The sequence below is a fragment of the Heterocephalus glaber genome, unplaced genomic scaffold, assembly GCF_053883595.1.
Source record: "Heterocephalus glaber isolate CG9 unplaced genomic scaffold, H.glaber_assembly_v1.0 deba00001451, whole genome shotgun sequence".
NCBI lineage: Eukaryota > Metazoa > Chordata > Mammalia > Rodentia > Bathyergidae > Heterocephalus > Heterocephalus glaber.
Genome location: NW_028258301.1, coordinates 5,362,936 through 5,382,502, shown reverse-complemented (window position 1 = coordinate 5,382,502; position 19,567 = coordinate 5,362,936). Strand labels below are relative to the sequence as shown.

Sequence of the window (19,567 nt, the reverse complement as noted above, 5' to 3'; positions counted from 1 at the left end):
CAAAATCCAACATGCATTTATGATAAAAACCCTACAAAAAATTGGAATAGATGGTCTCTACCTCAAACTGATAGAAGCCATCTATGAAAAACCAACAGCCAATATCATACTAAATGGTCAAAAACTGAAATCCTTCACACTCAAATCAGGAACAAGACAAGGATGTCCACTATCACCACTCTTGTTCAATATAGTTCTGGAAACATTAGCCACGGCAATTAGACAAGAGAAAGAAATAAAAGGAATAAAGATAGGTAATGAAGGAGTCAAATTGTCATTATTTGCAGATGACATGATACTCTATATAGAAGACCCCAAGAACTCCACCAAAAGTCTTCTAGACTTAATAACCAAATTCAGTCAAGTAGCTGGTTACAAGGTCAACACACAAAAATCAATAGCTTTCCTCTACACCAATGACAGACTCACTGAGAGAGAAATAGGGCAAATAATTCCTTTCACAATAGCATCCAAAAAACTGAAATACCTAGGAATCAACCTAATGAAAGAAATCAAAGACCTCTTCTCTGAAAACTATGGCACTCTGAAAAGAGAGATTGAAGATGATATCAGAAAATGGACAGACATCCCCTGCTCCTGGGTAGGAAGGATTAATATAGTGAAAATGGCCATACCGCCAAAACTGCTATATAGATTTAATGCAATTCTAATTGAGATCCCAGCAGCATACTTCATAGACCTCGAGAAAACAATCCAAAAATTCATTTGGAGCAAGAAGAGACCCAGAATAGCAAAAGCAATTCTAGGTAACAGAGACATGGCAGGGGCTATCACAATCCCCAACTTGCAACTATACTACAAAGCTACTGTGATAAAAACAGCATGGTACTGGCAAAGAAACAGACTTGAGGACCAGTGGAACAGATTAGAAGATGCAGAAACAACGCCAGACCCACTCAGCCATCTCATCTTTGATAAAGGAGCCAAACACCCTCACTGGAGGTAAGTTAGCCTCTTTAAAAAATGGTGCTGGAAAAATTGGGCTTCACCTTGCCAAAGATTAAAACTAGACCTATATCTCTCACCATGCACTAGACTAAAATCAAAATGGATTAAAGATCTAAATATTAAAATAGAAATTCTGAACCAGTTGGAACAGAGGTTAGGTAGAACCCTTGAAGACATCGGTGTAGGAAAAGATTTTAAGAACAAAACCTCAGTTGCCCGTGAACTAGCACAAACAATCAACAAATGGGATCTCTTCTTATTAAAAAGCTTCTGCACAGCAAGAGAAACCACCAGCAGTGTGAAGAGACAACCCACAATGTAGGAAAAAATCTTCACCTGCTCTTCCTCAGACAAAGGTCTACTATCTTGAATCTATAAAGAACTTAAAAAGATCAGACCTTGCAAATTGAAAGACCCAGTCAAAAAATGGGCATCTGAAATGAGCAGACATTTCTCAGACAAAGAAGTAGAAATAGCAAATAACTACATGAAAAAATGTTCAACATCACTGGTCATTCAAGAGATGCAAATGAAAATGCTGAGATTCCACTTCACTCCAGAAAGAATGGCTGCTATCATGAAATCCACCAATAACAAATGCTGGCAGTGCTGTGGGGAAAGAGGACCCCTGCCCCACTGCTGGTGGGAGTGTAGACTGGTGGAACCACTGTGGAAATCAGTATGGAGATACCTCAAAGAACTAGGACTGGAAGTCCCATTTGACCCTGCTATTCCACTGCTGGGGATCTTCCCCAAAGAATTAGAAGAATCATACCACAGTGATATATGTGCGCCCATGTTCATAGCAGCACAGTTTGTAATAGCTAAAACTTGGAAACAGCCCAAATGCCCATCAGCTGGAGACTGGATAAAGAAAAGGTGGTTTTTTTAATAAAATGCGGTACTACTCAGCCATAAAAAATGAGAAATTAGAGACATTTATAGCTAAGTGGATGCACATTGAGGCAATACTCTTAAGTGAAATAAATAAGACACAAATGTGTAAATACCGAATAGTTTCTCTGGTGTGAGAAACTGAAAGTGTAAATAAGGACTAAATGTATAATAGGTCATGTGAAATAGGAAGAAAAGGGGCAAAGAGGAAGGAAGTGGGAGGGGTAGGGGAAAGGATAGAAGGGAATGGGATTAATATGAGAAAATGGAAAAATAGGAACAAAATCTTTGTAAATAGGGAGGACTGGAGGGGTTGAAGGGAGGGCTGGGCAAGGGTGAAAAATAAGAACCAAGAGAGACTATGTAAAGGTGCAAATTTCCAATGATGAATGTCATTATATTGTATACCTAAAATGTACCAATGATTAGAATGAATAGTTGATAATGCAAAATAGGAAGAAAAGGTCCAAAGGGGTAGGGGTAGTGGGAGGGGCAGGGGAAAGGAAAGAAGAGAAAGGAAAAATGCTGAGAAATGGAAAAAATGGAAATAAAGTCTTTGTAAATAGGGAAGGGTGGAGGGCATGAAGGGAGGGCTAGGAATGGGGAAAAAATAAGAACCAAGATGCATTATGTAAAGGTGCAATTCCCAATGAGAAATGTAATTGTGTTGTATACCTACTATGCACCAATAGAAGAATTTAATACAAAAAAAAAAAAAGAAAGGAGAACCATGGTCCTAATTACCTATCCCCTTTATTCCCTAATCCCTCGGGGCAGTATAAGTACTCTTGGATCCAGGTATGGTCGGGATGGTTGTGGTTATTGTGGTGGTGATGTTAATCTGGGACCTTGGAAACCTATAAAGATCACCATCTTTTCTGCGTGGGGACCTCCGGAGGACAAAATTGAATCTCAGGCTGAGGTCGACTGTACTAGCACCCGTCTTATCACTCAGGCTCAGGCCTTTATGGATAGATCCCTGTGGCCCCCTGCCCATCAGAGTAGAACCTGCTTCTCTTGGGTTTTCTTCGTGGCTTTGTTGTCCTAAGACCCAGGCCTAAAAGAAGAGTTAACTTATTTTGTCTTATTTAGGGAGATAGGGTAATGCATCAGAACATTTCACTAGGTGAAGTTGGGCATAGAATATTATTTTTTATTTATGATACATTTTGAACATTGACCTTTGAAAGCCTAGCCAACTAGAGGAGAGCACCTGCAGACTAGGTTAGATACATCACTGACACAAATCACCATAAGGACAGAGGACAGCCAAACTCCTGGACACTCAGCCTGTGACTTGTTAAAGGCATGGTTTGTGTTTTCTTCTGAGGCAGACGGGCTTGACAGCTCCTCTTTCAAAACAAAAACAACAGTGCCTCTTCACTTGGACCTACAGGTGCCTAATAGGTAGCTAAAAGCAGGAACAAAATTCGACTTTCATTTTGTATCTCTCTTCCTCATTACCTTAAACCTTTGGGTCAGTTTCTTTCTTTCTTTTTCTTTTTCTTTTTTTGCAGTACTGGGGATTGAACTCAGGACCTTGTGTTTACAAGGCAGGCACCATGCCACTGAGCTAAATCTCCAGCCCTTTGGGTTAGTTTCTTGCTTGGCATGTTAATCATTTAGAGAGTATCTGAAAGTTGGTGAACAAGGCTGATTTATCCCTGAATTTACCTAACCTATCTCATCCCCCTTCAAGGCTGAGGACACTAAGATGAGAGGTTTATAGGGACATTCAACTACTAAGTGCCCAGGAGTCTCCAGTCATTGCCTTTAAGCTGTAGTCAACTTGGCTTCCAGCAGAGGCTCCACAAAATTGAGACCAGATTGTCCCCTCGAGCAGTAAGGATTTCTCCTGGAGTCATCTTGGAAAAATAAAACTGACCAGCCAGACTTTATCTCACCTCAGCTAATCCATAAAGGCTGATCTGGTTCTTTTGTTAACAGGCTAGTCTGGTCCTCTTCCTCAGATCTGTGCCCGTTTCATCTGCTCAAGCTCAAGTCCTTACCCTGCCTTCTCTTACTTTCTAACTTTGCCTAGTAAATCTGCCTGTGCCTCTCACTGAAAAGTCTGGAAATTCTGTGACAGTGAGTTAAGAGATTTTCCAGGGCCAGCAATTTAGCTCAGTGGCACCATGCCTGCTTCACAAGTGCAAGGTCCTGAGTTTGATCCCGGTACCAGAACAGAAACCTTTTCCACAGGGTGAGTTGAGGTCCCCATCCCCTCTTTGGAGGAACTCTTTGGACCCTTCCAGTAACATCACCATATCCCAGCCCTACACCACCACACTCAGTGGTTCCCAAACACTTTATGGATTGTCTTCTGCAAACGGAATCAAGCAATGTACATATACATAGCATATGTATCTTTTGGTTAATAACCACATTTATAAAGAAAGTAAAACATTTTAAAAGGCTATGTATGCCAGCTTTAAAATGTTCTTATGCTACTCTTGAAGGCTTCCTGGAAGGAATATACTCAGTAGTTACTATGAAGTTTGGAAAACAAATTTTCATGGACTCAATATGAGCTTCCAAGAAAACCTCTGCATTAAATAAATCCCCCAGCCAGTTGCTAAGCCCTGGTGGCCTTTTGAGGACTTTGAGTTGAACTAGCCTTCTCATAGCTGCCTGGCTTCAAGGGTTTGCAGAGCCACAGGGAAAGGTATTGGGTAATTTCATCAGCACTCGAAAGCATGGAAATGTATGTCTAACTCACCCTAAAAAAGCAGCTGCCAGAACTTGGTCAGTTGAGTATCTGTAGTAGTGGTAAGACTGCATCAAAATCAAGCTTTTGCTCTTAAATTAGGTGCAGGTTGAGTGGGGTGGTACACCTGCACTCTCAGCACTCTAGGAAGCTGAGGCAGGAAGACTGAAAGTTCAAACCCAGCATGAGTGACTTAGCAAGACCCTGTCTCAAAATATATATAAAGCTGGGTGTGGTGGCACATGCCTGTAATCCCAGCACCAAAGAAGCTGAAGCAGGGAGGATTGCCATGAGTTCAAGGCCAGCCTGGAATACATAGTGAGTTCAAGGACAGCCTGAACCATATAATGAGACCCTGTCTCAAAAAAAAAAAAAAAAAAGGATAGGCTGGGGATTGTAGTTCAGTGTGAAGACCCTGAGTTCAATCCTTAGTACTGGGAAAATAAACATTGCCAGGTGCACAATGGGCACTATCATTATCCTGTCAGCTTGGATAATAGTCAAGATAGATACATTATTTGGAAGGGAAAAATGCTAAATTGGCTTAGATTTAATTGGCTTAGACTGGGTAAACATATTCCCAAATTGAAATAACAGACCAGACATGCTAGTGCATGGCATCGTGAACAGAACCCCCAGCTACTTGGGTAGCTGAGGCCGGAGGGTCAGATTGAGGCTAGTCTGGACGACTTTCAAAATGTAAAAATGGCTGGAGGTATAACTCTGGTAGAGGACTTGTGTAGCTTGTGAAGTCCTGTATGAGATGGGGCAGGGGGAGCTACATCAGCCAGAAATGAAGAAGGAGGAAGGGGAAGGAGAGGAGGAAGAAACACCAGCTACATTAAAATCCCTCTGGTCTCAGTATAGCTCTTAGAATGTCCAAGTCATATACAGCATCAAACATGGCTGAGGAGAGGCTATATTTGTATCCCTTCCCCTTTATCTGGGCCTGGGAAAAGAAGGCAACTACTGGATTTGAGGCTGCTACTGCTACTGTGCTAGTAGGACATTTCAAATTCAAGATAGGATGGGATGGGGCAGGGAGAGTAAACTCATTTGTACGAAGGAACAGGGTTTTGTTCACTTCTGCCTCCTACATGATGGCTCTTATGGGGGCTGGCTTGTTCTGCTGATCAGCATTCCCACCATGCATGGTGTTTATCTGTCCAAAAGTGTTCGCGATCACAGTCTACATTTCCACTCCTCTCAGTGAGTGTTTTGTTGATGAAAATGGGTTTCAGAAACGTCCTTAATACCAGCTATCTTACCCTTAGTTTGTGTTTTGAGTAATTTAAATGGATATTTCTCAGTTTAGTTTGTGTATTTGACTTAAATAGTTAACTATAATCAGCAGCCAAGCCATTGTTTTATATGCCCATAAGCAGATTACACCTAACTGGTGAACTAATAGCGAGATAAGTACAAGGGGCATTAGCACAAACTATAATCACATTTGTGCAAGGCTCTGCCCCCTTAATTTTAGCTAGCTGGTCACTAGTAAGCCAGTTTTCAGAGATGCTGACCCCTGTGGCCAGGTTTTAAGTTGGGTTCATGTAGACTACATCTTTCTTAGGCAGTATGTCTCTCATCAGGCCAAGGGATTATTATAGCACCAAAATCTTCATGTCACAAAAATTGCCAGGTGTGGTGGCACACGCCTGTGATCCCAACACTCAGAAAGCTGAGTCAGGAAGATTGCTGTGAGTTTGAGGCCAGCCTGGAATACATAGGCAGGCCCCGTCTCAAAAAAATAACAGGGCTGGGGATTTAGCTCAGTGGCACCACGCCTGCCTCACAAGCACAAGGTCCTGAGTTCGATCTCTGGTACCAAAACCAAAATAAAATAAGAAGAAAAATTGGCTAGTCATTCATTCTAAATATATTTGAGACATTAGGGATGCAATGATCAGTTAATACACAACCACTGCCCTCAGCAAGCTCCCTAGATAAACTCAACTCCAAGGGCTACTTTATTATGTTTCAGTATAGTGGTTTTTGGGTTTTGGGGGGTTTTTTGGTACTGGGGTTTGAACTTGGGACCTTTTGCTTCCGAGGCAGGCAGCGGAACCACTGACCTAAATCTCCGCCCCTCAGTGTAGTGGTTTTAATGCTGGCAAACTGTTTTACCTCTGTGATCTAAATTGTCTTCTCAACAGTTCTAACACAGGCTAGAATAGTGATTTTCCTTTTTCATGGATGATTAAACCGAGGCCCAAAGAGTCCATGTTAATTTCCCACAATCTATGTTAGTTGTGGGTTTAGAGCTGGAACCAGGCCTCTGAGTGGCCCCCCATCTGTCTATGTGTCCTTGCTCCCTGCCTGTAATCAGTGTGTTCTCTAATATCCCTCATATTGGGGTGTTACTCTAATACCCTGCCACCCTTCTTGGGTTCTGGCCAATTACCCTCATTTATTTCCTACATAGTGTATATCTCCATGTGAAGTGACTTTGTGTACTTACTGTTGATCTCCCCTTTAGATTGTTTAAGTGCCATAGATTTAAAATATCAGTATTGTTATCCTTGCTCCCCGGGCACTCAATAATTTGTTGAGAGAAAAAAGAAAAATTATTTTTGGCAGTAGTTATATCAGTGAACTTTGGATCCCAGTAGGGTCTGCTGTGAAGGTTCTATTTTCACTCTTGCTAAAGATTGGGAGCTAATACTCACCAAGTACTGAGGATGAAGGGGATGAGTTTTGGAAACCCTCTGCTTTCTACACAATTCACGCAGCAACTACCTCAGAGGGAAAAAGAAAGACAATAAGGTAAAAATCTAAGCCACCCACCAATCTGTGTTCAATCTGTGTTGATAAAATATTACTCTTGCACCTCCATTTCATTATTACTCTTGGGACAATGATGATCTCTGCTTTAGGAAGACTCGAAAATTCCTGGTTCATGTTGCTGATTTGAAACCACTTCATATAGGTTTCTACATGAAACCCCATAAGATTACAGTACTGTATATTGACACTGACTGACTATATTGAACTGGGAAAGAACAAAGGAAGACATTTCAGCTGCTTTCTTCTCTATAGTTTAGCATGATTCTTGATCAGTGGAGTCTTTGGGAAAGAGACTTTAAAGGTTAGGGGTGTGTGTGTGTGTGTGTGTGTGTGTGTGTTTTGGCTTTGGATTTTGAGACAGGATCTCACTATGTACTCCAGGCTGGCCTGGAACACATGGCGATCCTCCTGCTTCAGTCTACCAAGTGCTGGGATTCCAGGCATGTGCCACCATCCCCCTAGCCAACCCCAGTTTACTCTCCCTTAATGACTTAGCTCATTTTTGTTTGTTTTGAAACAGGGTCTTCACGAGTCATTAAATTCCCCAGGCTAAAATCAAACTTGAGATCTTCCTGCCACAGTATCCCAGAGTGCTGGGATCACAGGCACGTGCCACCATGTCTTGCCAGTTTCTCAATAAACTTTTGTGTAGTGGAAGAAGAAAAGTGTTCTCCTCATAGCCCTCCAGACGGTTGGGAATAGGAGTAGGCCTAGAACCCCACTGTCCTCTCTGCCTGTCTTACTCTAACATCAGCTTGCCTTCACCATTATTCCCACCAAAGACTTGGAAAGCAAATTAGTCTCTTGTGGTGCTCCAGATCCACTGTGTTACTATGGAACCAAACTTTAGTGTGCTAAGCACTTATTGTATTTATGTATTTTAAACCATTTTAAAACAAAAACCAATGCCTAGGTCCCACTCCCAGAAATTCTAATTTAATTTTCAAGGCTCCTTGGGTGAATCTAAACCTGTGGTTCGCCAGTGTTAGAGTGTGTCAGAATCACTGGGAGGGCTATTAAATCCAGATTGCTAAGCCCACCCTCAGAGTTTCTGATCCCATAGACCTGGGGTATGGTCAAGAACTTAAATTTCTAATAAAGTTTAAGATGATCCTGACATTGCTATTTTGAGAGCCACTAAACTAAACAAAGAGCCTGGAGCAGGTACTGAAAACCGTGTTGCAGTGCTGTGAGCAAGAGTCCAAGTCTTCCTGTTCACAAGTCTTTGCATTCACAGTGCCTATTGCAATGTTTGATGAATTGGCAACTGATGATAACTTTAACGCAAGTCATCGTCTATTCTGCCATCTCTGAAGCTCATGGATTTGCAGCAGGACAAGTATCATGGGAAGATCCCAAAAGTTCTCCCACTAAGGGAGCTGAATACTAAGTAGTCACAGTGGCTTCCTTTTTAAGGTCTCACTATGTAGTTCAGGCTGGCCTCCAACTTCAACTTGCAGCTATTCTCCCTCCCTCAGCCTCCCAAATGCTGGAATGACAGGTGTGCACAACACCTGGCTTTAGTGGCTTCCTTTATCTTACTTAGCATCAGCCACTGTCTCACAAGGTAAGGAGAGCCCAGGAGTCTCCGGCTACTGTCTCCAACTCTGAAGATGAAGGAGATAAGTTCAGTGTGCTCTGAGGACAGAGTGATGGGAGTGGGAACGATGTAAAGACAACCTTCTTATGTCAGAGCCACCCCAGAGGGAAATGGGCTGCTTAAGGACAGGATGAGTTCTCTATCACTGGAAATGTCCCAGCAGGGCCTTCGTGGTACAGAGTCTTCCAGGCCTGACATTCTGTGGTTCAGAGACAATGGCATTCAAGTCACAGCTAGCTAAGCCTGAAATCCACCTAGAATCCCAGCTGCAATCTCTGAGCCCTCATGAACTCCAGGACACAGAAGTTTCCTATGCGTGAAAATCAGGAAGAAAGGTGGAGGGACATCACAAGGGCCTGTGGCTTCTCCTAAGAACCCAAGGGCTGAGAAATTCCCTAAGTCTCTGTTTTAGCCTCTCAGGTTCCCTCCTCAGTGCCTGCGGGTAAGTTTGTTGGTGGGAGTGCTGCTGGTTTGTACTGGAGAAGAGGAATGGCACTAGCAAAGAGACAGCAGCGAGGGGTGGAGAGACCCAGGCACCTAGAGGGTGTGAGCATCCTTGTACTAAATGGGAAATGGGAATATGCAAAGATAAGATGGGGAAATGCAATTTAAAAAGCTTTAATAACAGGTAAAAGAATGGGAATTTTATCCTATGATTATTTGGCTGGCCTCAGACTAAAAAGCTGGGAAACTGCTAGGCTGGATGGGTTAGTTAGGCAAAGGCATTTCAGATTTTGGAGGCCGCTCTCCTGTTTTTCTCTTCTTCCTCTCCACTCTCAGCTCCCTTGAGTTCTATCCTGAAACCCTTAATGGTTTTTCCATCTCACTAGGGACAGTTTGCAAACCCTACCTGCTTTGGCCTGGGTTGGGGCTGGGCCCAGGGCAAGCTGGGGAGAGGCGGTGGGTCCTAGCAATAAGCAACCCACAGAATTGTGTCTGTTATTTAAGAAAAATTTTTGGGTTTTCGGCTAATTGCAAAAATACATAATGGATGCTTTTTGCATCTGCTAGTTATTCTGGAACAGGCCTGCATCCAAGAGCAAACTTTAAACAAACAATAAGATCATGGATCTTAAGTATTTCAATGTGTAACAGAAAAGAAAGTCAAGCCCTAAGAAGTTACATTAACACATGCACTCAGACACAAGCACACAAGCGATCATACCAATAGATATGCATACGCACAAACATACTAATGCATGTTTTGGCACCAGTGCACATAAATGCATGCTTGCATACTAGCACCTAGTACACGCCTGGATGTGCAACTCATACACATGTGCCCAATTATTAGCACCAATATACAGACTCTAAAAGCACACACACACTGCACATGAATACACACATATACATGTAAACACTCATTTGGGCAACACAAGCACACAGACACACAACTCCAGATGCAGATTCATTCACACAAATCATTTTTACTACAATGAGTGTTTATTCTGGGTGAGTGGGTGTTCTCCCAGTCTAGGAATAAGTGAAGTATGCATCAGTGAAGTGACTGCCTCTGCCTGTGTTGTGTCAGCTGTAGTTATCATTGTGTCCACTAAGGGGGGCCCAGGATCCATCCTGCATCCACCTTTCCCTGATTCTGTCAGCTGGTGAGTTGTTTCTGCGCACACAATCCTGCGCCTTCCTGTTCTGGTACCCTGCACAGACCTCCATGCCTCCAACCCCAGCCTTCCAGGAGCCACTGTATGCATTCTCATCTCTTCCTGTCCCACGGCACGGAAACACACACAAGTCCCCTCCCCTCTCACAGAGCACATCTTTCAGAGCTCCCTGCTGCTCCTGTCATCTGCTTCATGGATAAATGGTCAGGTCTTCAGTGTCACATGACTCCTACCCTAGCTTCCTCCCCAGGAGGAGCTGCCACAGTCCCACCTGCTTTTCAGTCCACTTCAGCAACTCTCAGTGCGGGACTCCCAGAGTCAACAGGATATGGTAAAATAACGGAGCCCAAATGCTCACTCTTCAGCATGTACCTTCTGGCTTTTTTCTGTGCTTTACTGGTACAAATGCCAGCTTCAAAACACCAGCTGTGGGCAGGCAGAAAGACCCACGATGGCGTGAAGTCCATCCCTTTCCGTATCCCTCACAGGTAACTATGCTAAGTATCAAGGACTCACTTCTCCCTGAGTACTTGCCCTGCAGGGCAGCTCAGACTTCTCCCTCCACACACATTCTAGAGTCCTTCCCCATGCCAGCGGCTGGGGCAGGCTCTGGGAAGGCAGAGTATCTGCTCTCCAGGGTGTTAGTGGCCTGCTGAGGGCCTGTAGCCAGTACAGCAGGAGGCTTGCAATAGCAGAGTAAGTGCAAAGTAAGTGCAAAGGGCAGAAGAGGCAGGAGCAGGACACTTCCAGAACGAGGTGTGAAAGCTGAGCAGAGACTCACACCATGAATAAGAACGAGAATGATTGGTGCTGCTTAGCAAACGTCTACCGTGGGAGCTCCTAATTCTTATGGATGAAAAACCCTGCAGTCCGAGAGCTTAACCACTTAACTCCAGAGTGCCTCTCCTGATAGAAACCAAGACTGGGGGCAGACAAATGATGGGCATGCCAGTGTACTCATTTTCTGTTGCTGTATGACTTAAAACAACACCTGTTTATTACCTCACAGCTCTGTAGGTCAGAAGTCTGGGTGGAGCTGACTGGGTTCTCAGGCCACAGTATCACAGCCTGAAATCAAGACATCGGCCAAGCCTGGCTCTTCCCTGGAGATTGTGGGAAAGAACCTGCCTCTCAGGCCATTCCACTGTTGGCAGAGTTCACTTCTTTGTGTGGTAGGACTAAGGTGCCTCTCGTGGCCTTTCCATGTGTCCCCTCTGTTTTCAAGACTGCAGGGGCAGATAGAATCTTCCTCAGGCTCTGACCCTCTGACTTCTGTCGCCAGCCTGATAGAACTTTCCACCTTCATTTAAAGGGCTCCTGTGATAATACTAGGCCTGCCTGGGTAATCTCCCTGTCTTACAACTTTTGGTTAGTACTCTAACTGCAGCTTCAGCATTCTCTTTGGCTTATAATGTGACATATTCATAGAGGAGGGAGTTATCCAAGGGTGCGGGTCACTGGGGTGGCATCATAGAACTCTGACTGCCCAATGACCCTCCCCCAAGCGGCCCCTTCCCCTCTGAGGTGGACTGAGTGTGTGCCTCTGTTGTATGGGAAAGGTGGGTTATCTTTGTGTGCCCAGTGAAGTCATATGAGCCCCTTAAAAATGGCTTTCTCTTGCTGGTAGGGGAGAAGAGATTTCAGGCACAGGAAGTTCTTGTGATAGCTTTCTTCAGAGATGGAGGAAGGCTTCAAGGAGCTGAGAGTGGCCCCCAGCTGACAGTCAGCAAAGACTGGGAACCTCAATTCTATACCTGCAAGAACTGAATTTTGCCAACAATTAAATGACCTTGGAGGTGAGTATTTTCTCAGAGACTCCAAATAAAAGCTAGGCCCAACCCCTGTCTTGGTTCTAGTCTTATGATGCTGTGGACAGAGAACCCAGTCAAGCCCAGGCAACCTCTCCCCTGTAAGGTAACAAACAGGTGTTGTTTTAAACTGCAAACTTCATGGTAATTTTTCATGCAGCCCTAGGAAATGGACACGCCAGGCATAGGACACAGCGTTCACCACCCCAGGGTCTTCTCAGATGCTTTTCTCTTCCCTTACTCCTCCTCTTTCTACTCCTCAATTTGAAAAATAGTTTCATATGAATGTGATTCAGCCTTAAGAAGCTGATTGTGGCTGGGGATGTAGCTCAGTGATAAACAGCGCACTTCAAGTGTGTGAGGTCCTGGATTCAATCCCCATGACCCCCTTCTCCCAAAAAAGGCTGATTCTGACCCGAGCTATTACACAGATGAAAGCTGAAGATGTTGTATTAAGTAAAATAAACCTGTTACAAAAAGACATAAGAATCAGTATGAGTCCTCTGATAGGAACCATCAAACTCATAGAGGCAGAAAGTAGAATGGTGAGTGCTCATGAGTGGGAAGTTATTGGTTAAGGGACACAGAGTCTCCATCGACAAGGATGTAAAACTGCCTTTCTCTTGTGTTTTTTTGTTTTGTTGTTTTTTGTTTTCGAGACAGGGTCTCGCTATGTAATCCAGACTGACCTCAAACTCACTATGTAACCCAGGCTGGCCTTGAACTCACAGTGATCCTCTTGCCTGGCCTCCTGAGTGCTGGGATTACACATATGCACCACCACACCCAGCTTCTCTTGCTTTTTGCACAGTAACACATCACTCTCTCTATGCTTTCCTTTTTCACATATCATATTGTTATCTTTCCTACCTGATGGTTGCACAGAGAATATATTCACTGCCACTCCCCTGTCTGATTACAGAGGGCCAAAAACGGAGAGCTTTCACGACAACTGAACAGTTTCACCACGTGGTTAGAAAAGCAGCCACCCTCTACCCCCACCTCTGTGAGTGAAAGCCTTAAGACACAGCTGTTTCTTCTAGGACGTGTCTCCATATATTTATATAATAGGCTTCTCTCCTTAACAGTAAATTAAGAAAAAGTAACATGGTAAAGATTTCAAGCAGTGGAAATTTTGTCTCTATCCAACCCCCAGTCTGTCTCTCCACCAGCTCCTCACAAAAAAAGCAACCCTACACACAGGTTTCCAGTATATTTTCCCCACAATATTCAATGCATAAATAAGCATATTCTACATACATGTGTGTATATATATTATGCTTCCTTTTTCCTTGTTTTTTTGCACAGTAACACATTACACACTTCACTCTCTTTATACTTTCCTTTTTACATATATTGGGATCATGTCTTACCTGCATTATAGCTCTAACTCATTCTTTTTACTGGCTTTATAGTATCTCCTTAAATATTTTTACTATATCTAATCAATCCCCTACTGATAAAAATTTAGCTTGTTTCCAGTCTTTTGCTACTATAAGCAATGCTCCAATACATATCTTGATTCGTTTTTTTGGTACCGGGGATCAAACTCAGGTCCTTTCGCTCGCAAGCTCACAAGGCAGGCGGTGGAACCACTGAGCTAAATCTCCAGCCCCATATCTTGATTCTTGATTCTGTGTTCTCAGCAGTAACTACAACTATTTTTATTTATTATTCTTAGACTCTAGTAACTTAATATATTAGGTTAACAGCTCATTGATCCTCTTCCTAGTAGAGTCATAGAAGTATAATTGCTGTTTTGGTTACCTTTTACGTTTTAAATAAAGCTGGGTGTGGTGGTGTGTGCCAGTAATCCCAGAGCTTGGGAGGCTGAGGCAGGAGGGTCGCTGTGCCTTCAAGGCCAAGCTGGCCTTGAACTCACTACATAGCAAGACCTTATCTAAATATATATATATATATAACTTAATATATATTATATATATTAAGTAATATATAATACTAACAGTTTGTTCCTTGTTTCATAGCCTAAGGACTTTATCTATCATTCTGGGGGTTGAACCCAGGGCCTTGGTGTAGCGAGGCAGGTCCTCTACCACTATGCTACACACTAGACCCTTTTCACGTTTTATCTTGAGAGTAGGTCTCGCTAAGTTGTCCATTGCAAATTACACTTGCAATCCTCCTGCCTCAGCCTCCTGAGTAACTAGGATTATAGGCACAAGACCGTGTCCAGTGGGGACTTTACTTTTGACTTTGTCAGAGAACAATAAAGGTACCGTTTTTTGCTTCTTTTCTCCCATCTTCTCCCTAGTTTTTGTCCCTGATACCCTTACTTTTGCATTGTCAAGGTTGATAATGTTGAAATTCTCTTCTTTAACCACAGTTAATTCTTCTCTACTTTGTTTATAGATACATCCTAAAACTAAGAAACAAATAAATTTTTTGTGTGTAATTGTGTTACCACCATTTACTGTAAGCTGATGTTACTAGACTGCATCTCCTTGCTCATACCACTTTTCTTTTCCTCAAGTTTCTAACAGCCTCCTCTGTCCTTCATATTTTCGTCTCCTGGGCCCTCTCTGCCCTGGTCTTCCCCGCAAGCCTCTGTTCTCCTCCTCCACCTGATCCGCTGCTGCCCACACCGCTGGCCCCTGTCTTCCCCACTCTGACTCCATCCATGGCCAGGTTCTTCTCTGAAACTCATGCTTGCCGCTTTCACAGTTTACTTTCTGCCACGGCTCTACAGGTCTTTATTATTCTCTGTAATTGAATTGTCCTGTCCAGATTTCTAGACTGAAAACTAAGTGCCGTCTGCATTTAAAGTATTTCTGCATTGTCTTCTAGATGCAGTGTCGCTGCTGAGAATGCTGATGTCATTCTGATTCTCCCTCTTTGTGAAATTTTTCCTTATTTTCATTTTCTTGCCCCTGAAATTTCTTAGATTTAATTACTCCTGTGTTAAAAATATCAGGACACTGTACCTGAGTGTGGATCATTTTTTTGTTCTGGTGTTTTCCATTTGTTTGGGGTTTTTTTTTCCACATAGTTCTTTTAATATGCAAAGTGCAAGAACTTTGTTTATAGGCTTTTCCTCCCTTCTTTATTTCCTTCCTTCCTGAGCTGGGGATCAAACGAGGACCTTGCACTTGTTAGGCTACTGCTCTACCACTCAGCTACAGCCCTAGCCCAATGGGAAATGATTTTTTTCCTTTTTTTGCAGTACTGGAGATTGAACCCAGAGACTTCACACTGAGCTACATCCCCAGTCCTTCTTATTTTTTGAGACAGAGTCTTCCCTAGGCTGGGCTGAAACTTGGATCCTCCTGCCTCAGCCTCCCAGAGTGCTAGGATCATAGGTGTATGCCACTATGCCCAGCTTGGGAAATTACTTAATGTGACTTTCAAATAAATAATTCCTCTTCTCCATTTTAACCTGTTTTTGCTGAAAAAAACTTTTTGTTATACTCAGAGCTCTGCACATGCTAGACACTCTACCATTGAGCTATATGCCCAACCCTTAGATTGATTCTTTAAGTCTCATTTTAAAAAGTATTTTCTACCCACTATCTTTCTATTTGACTGTCTGAGAAATTTACTTAAATTTAAACATGCTGTTAAACTTAAAAACATATTTTCTAAGTTTTCAAGAGCTCTCTCTCATCCTGTTTCTTTTCTCTTCATACCATCGAGTTTTTATTTGATGGATACAGTACCTCATTAAATCTCTGAGAGGATATTAATAGGGTGTTCTTTTTTTTAAGTTCTTTTCTGTTCCTTGCATTATTTCAGTTTCCTGAGATAGCTTTATTGTCTTGCTCTCAGTTTGGAGACTTTCCGTGGATTGGCTGGGCAGCCACTCAGTCCCTGGACTTCTGCCCCCTGTGCCACCCTGGCCAAACATGGAAGGTCTTCTGGGGACAGCTGACTTCTCAGAAGCCATAGCTCCCTTCTGGGGCACAGATGTGAATTCTCACAGTGCTGTGCACGGGGAGGAGAGGTTTTCAGGAGCCCCAGGCCACCACCCCTTTCTCTCTATCTTCTCGCCCTCCTGGTCAGGACCACTTCTTCGTTTGCTTACTGTTGTCCTGCAATTTGCTGCAGGATCTTGTCTGGTGAGGCTTCCTCTCCCTGTATCTCTACTGTGATGAATTTGTATCTCTTTTATCCTTAGCAGTCTTCTGAGAAGCCTCTCAAGAGAAAAGCGATAAAGGAAGCAGTCCGATTATCATCCCCAGTGACTGTCAGCCCAGGCTCTTCGCTCCCTCTGTCGCACTTGGGATCGTGGCTCAGGGCTCCCACGCTTGTCCCCTCTCCCCCACATCCCTCCCTTCCCTTCCTAGGCTCTTTGGTGGGCCGCCTGCCAGCTGACAGCTTCTGGGATCACGGTCCTAACACCTGAGTGGTGGGATTTTGGTTCTAGGGCGTGACTTGGGGAAGACAGATCTCAGGCGTGAGTGCAGTTTTATGTTGTGAGCCCCTAAAATAGACCACGTTAAGGCTGATTTGGCCAAAGGGCAGGGATAGGCCAGGGTGCCAGGAGAGGGGCCACTGCGCTTCGGCTCTGTCTTCCCTGTCCCCAGCCTGGACATGCGGCCTGTGATCACTGAGGGACAGCTGCTGCCCCAGACCCAGGAGCCTCTAAAGCCTGCACATCCTAGGAGTGACTCTACAACCCGGAACACAGGTCTCTGAGTTTTGGAGGCTCCACATAAAAGATCCCCTGAATCTGACACACCGGCCTGGTTTGCCCAGGACTAGGATTTCCCAGCGCACGAGATTTTCTGTGCTAAACTTGAGCAATTCTAGGCACACAGGATGAGCTTTTCCCCGTACTTGCAGAGGATAGCCTGACCACCCCTCCCTCCACCTAGGTCTGCTTTCATGGGGAAAGCCTAGGTACCTAAGGATTTTGATATTTGTTCCTCGAAATTAATCTCCCAGGGTGCCAACTAGAACCCGCTCACCATCCTCACAACACAGCCTCACTCCTGCCTCTTTCCCCATCACCCTGCTGTAATGTAACCCAGCTTCTCCCAGGGCAGAGACCCTTCTACAGCCTACCTCGTGGGTCCCCTGGATCTACCTGTGCCCCTGGGGTGGAGCTGGGGATGCACAGATGCAGCCTTGTCCCCCACAAGGTGTTTTTTTTTTTTTCTTAAGTTCTTTTATTGGTACATTTTAGAGATACAATTCATTTACATTTACCATTGGGTGCTTGTACCTGTACATGATGTATCTTGGTTCTTATTTTTTCCCCATTACCTGTGCTCCCTTCACCCCCTCCGCCCTTCCCTATTTACATAGATTTCATTTCCATTTTTTTTTCTTTTCTCATAGTTTTTCCTTTCCCTCTTTTCATTTCCCCTTCCCCTCCCCTCACTCCTTCGTCTTTGGACCTTTTTCCTATTTCAAATTATCAATTATTCATTTTAATCATTCTAATCCTTGTTTACAGTATCACTTTCTCACACTAGAGAAACTATTCGTTATTTACACATGTGTGTCCTATTTATTTCACTTAAGAGGATGGCCTCTATATGCATCCATTTAGCTATAAATGACTCTAGTTTTTCATTCTTTATGGCTGAGTAGTACTCCATTTTATGAAAAAAAAAAAACACCACATTTTCTTTATCCAGTTTCCAGTTGATGGGGACTTGGGGCGTTTCCAAGCTTTAGCTATTACAAACTGTGCTGCTATAAACATGGGTGCACATATATCACTGTGGTATGGTTCTTTTAATTCTTTTGAGAAGATACCCAGCAGGGGAATAGCTGGGTCAAATGGGACCTCTAGTCCTAGTTCTTGAGGTATCTCCATACTGACTCCCACAGTGGTTGCACCAGTCTGCACTCCCACCAGCAATGGAGAAGGGTTCCTTTCTCCCCACACCCCCGCCAGCATTTGTTATTGGTTGATTTCTTGATAGCAACCATTCTTTCTGGGGTCCCACAAGGTGTTTCATTGACACTTTGTCTCAGTGACTGGCAGTGACCTCAAAAAGCCACACACAAGGTGGTTTCCTCTTCTTCTCATTAATAGGTTGATTAAAATGACAATATATTAACATTTACAGATCATTTCTTATTTCAGGTCTCCTGCTAAACTCTCACTCCATATCACCTCTCAAATGACATCACAGGCAGGTATTATTCCTACTTGCACAGAAGGACACTGACGCTTGGCAAGGCTAACTTGTCGAGAATCACACAAGGAGTAGTAATTGCAGAAACAGAATGCAAGCCAAGGAGTGCTTGATGCCAAAGTCTGAGCAGGTGAAACAGTCTCAAGATGCCCAGTTTAAGTCTTGCTCCTCTGATTATGTTTGCTCCCTCCTCCAAACTTTCATAGAAAACCAACTCACCATAGCTTGCCTTTCTAGGACATTATTTGTTTATGTACCAAGAAGTCCAGAGGTGGTACAGCAGCTGATAGACAAGAAGGATCACCACATCATTGTCCTAAGGGTGTAGACACAGCAGACCGTATTTCCCAAAGATGGATTCAATGATATAACCAGGCCCTGCGGCGAGGGAGCCAAGCGCTACTTCTGTAGACACAAAGCATGGATGGTGGCCAGAACCCACTCTGAAAGGCAGCGTCACACAGGCGAATCACTTCTACCCTGCGCCTCGGTGTGACCTGTGCATCTGTGGAAGGAAAGGTTTTCTTCTGGCTCCTTGGCACAGAGCAGCCGGAGCAGAAAGGAAGTGCTGGGTGCTGGCCAGCAAGTTGTGGAGGCTGTGTGGTGCCCAAGTCAGACTCAGCACCACCTCTAGCCACTGATACTGGGATCTGGCAAACAAGCCCTAATCACTTAATGAGCAATGAAAATGGTGCCTCCTTCCTCTACTTAATTGCCCCTTTGAAAACAACACACAGGAGATTTATGGTCCCACCATAATTGCCTCATAAAACCCTGGAGTTGAAGAGACTGACACGCCTGGTTTCTGGGAAGAACTTAGAGGCAAAAAAATGAAGACAAGGAATTCCTGGGTTGCCTTGTCCTTGGCTACCTGGAACCCAACAAGACCATTCGCAGAGTGACTGCCTCCCTGCACAGCCATATCATTCCAAGCGTTGGGCAGCCAGTGTTTCCTGAGGCCCGGCTTCCTGCTCACCTCTGTCACTGGTAGTGCCTAAGGAATGTAGGCCAAGGGCACCAAGGAGGCCTGGCCTTTCTGAAGGTCAGAAGGAGGGCCTGTGGGAGAGGACACCAAC

The 19,567-nt window shown here is 43.9% G+C and overlaps 1 long non-coding RNA gene across 1 annotated transcript; it reads left to right on the top strand.

The window, feature by feature from the left end:
* The first annotated feature begins 2,352 nt into the window (after positions 1 to 2,352).
* On the top strand, positions 2,353 to 19,180 carry LOC110346611 (uncharacterized). Its single transcript, XR_002390759.2, has 3 exons — positions 2,353 to 11,748; positions 12,204 to 12,372; positions 18,729 to 19,180. It is a non-coding gene; the product is annotated as an uncharacterized LOC110346611 (long non-coding RNA).
* Positions 19,181 to 19,567: the final 387 nt, after the last annotated feature.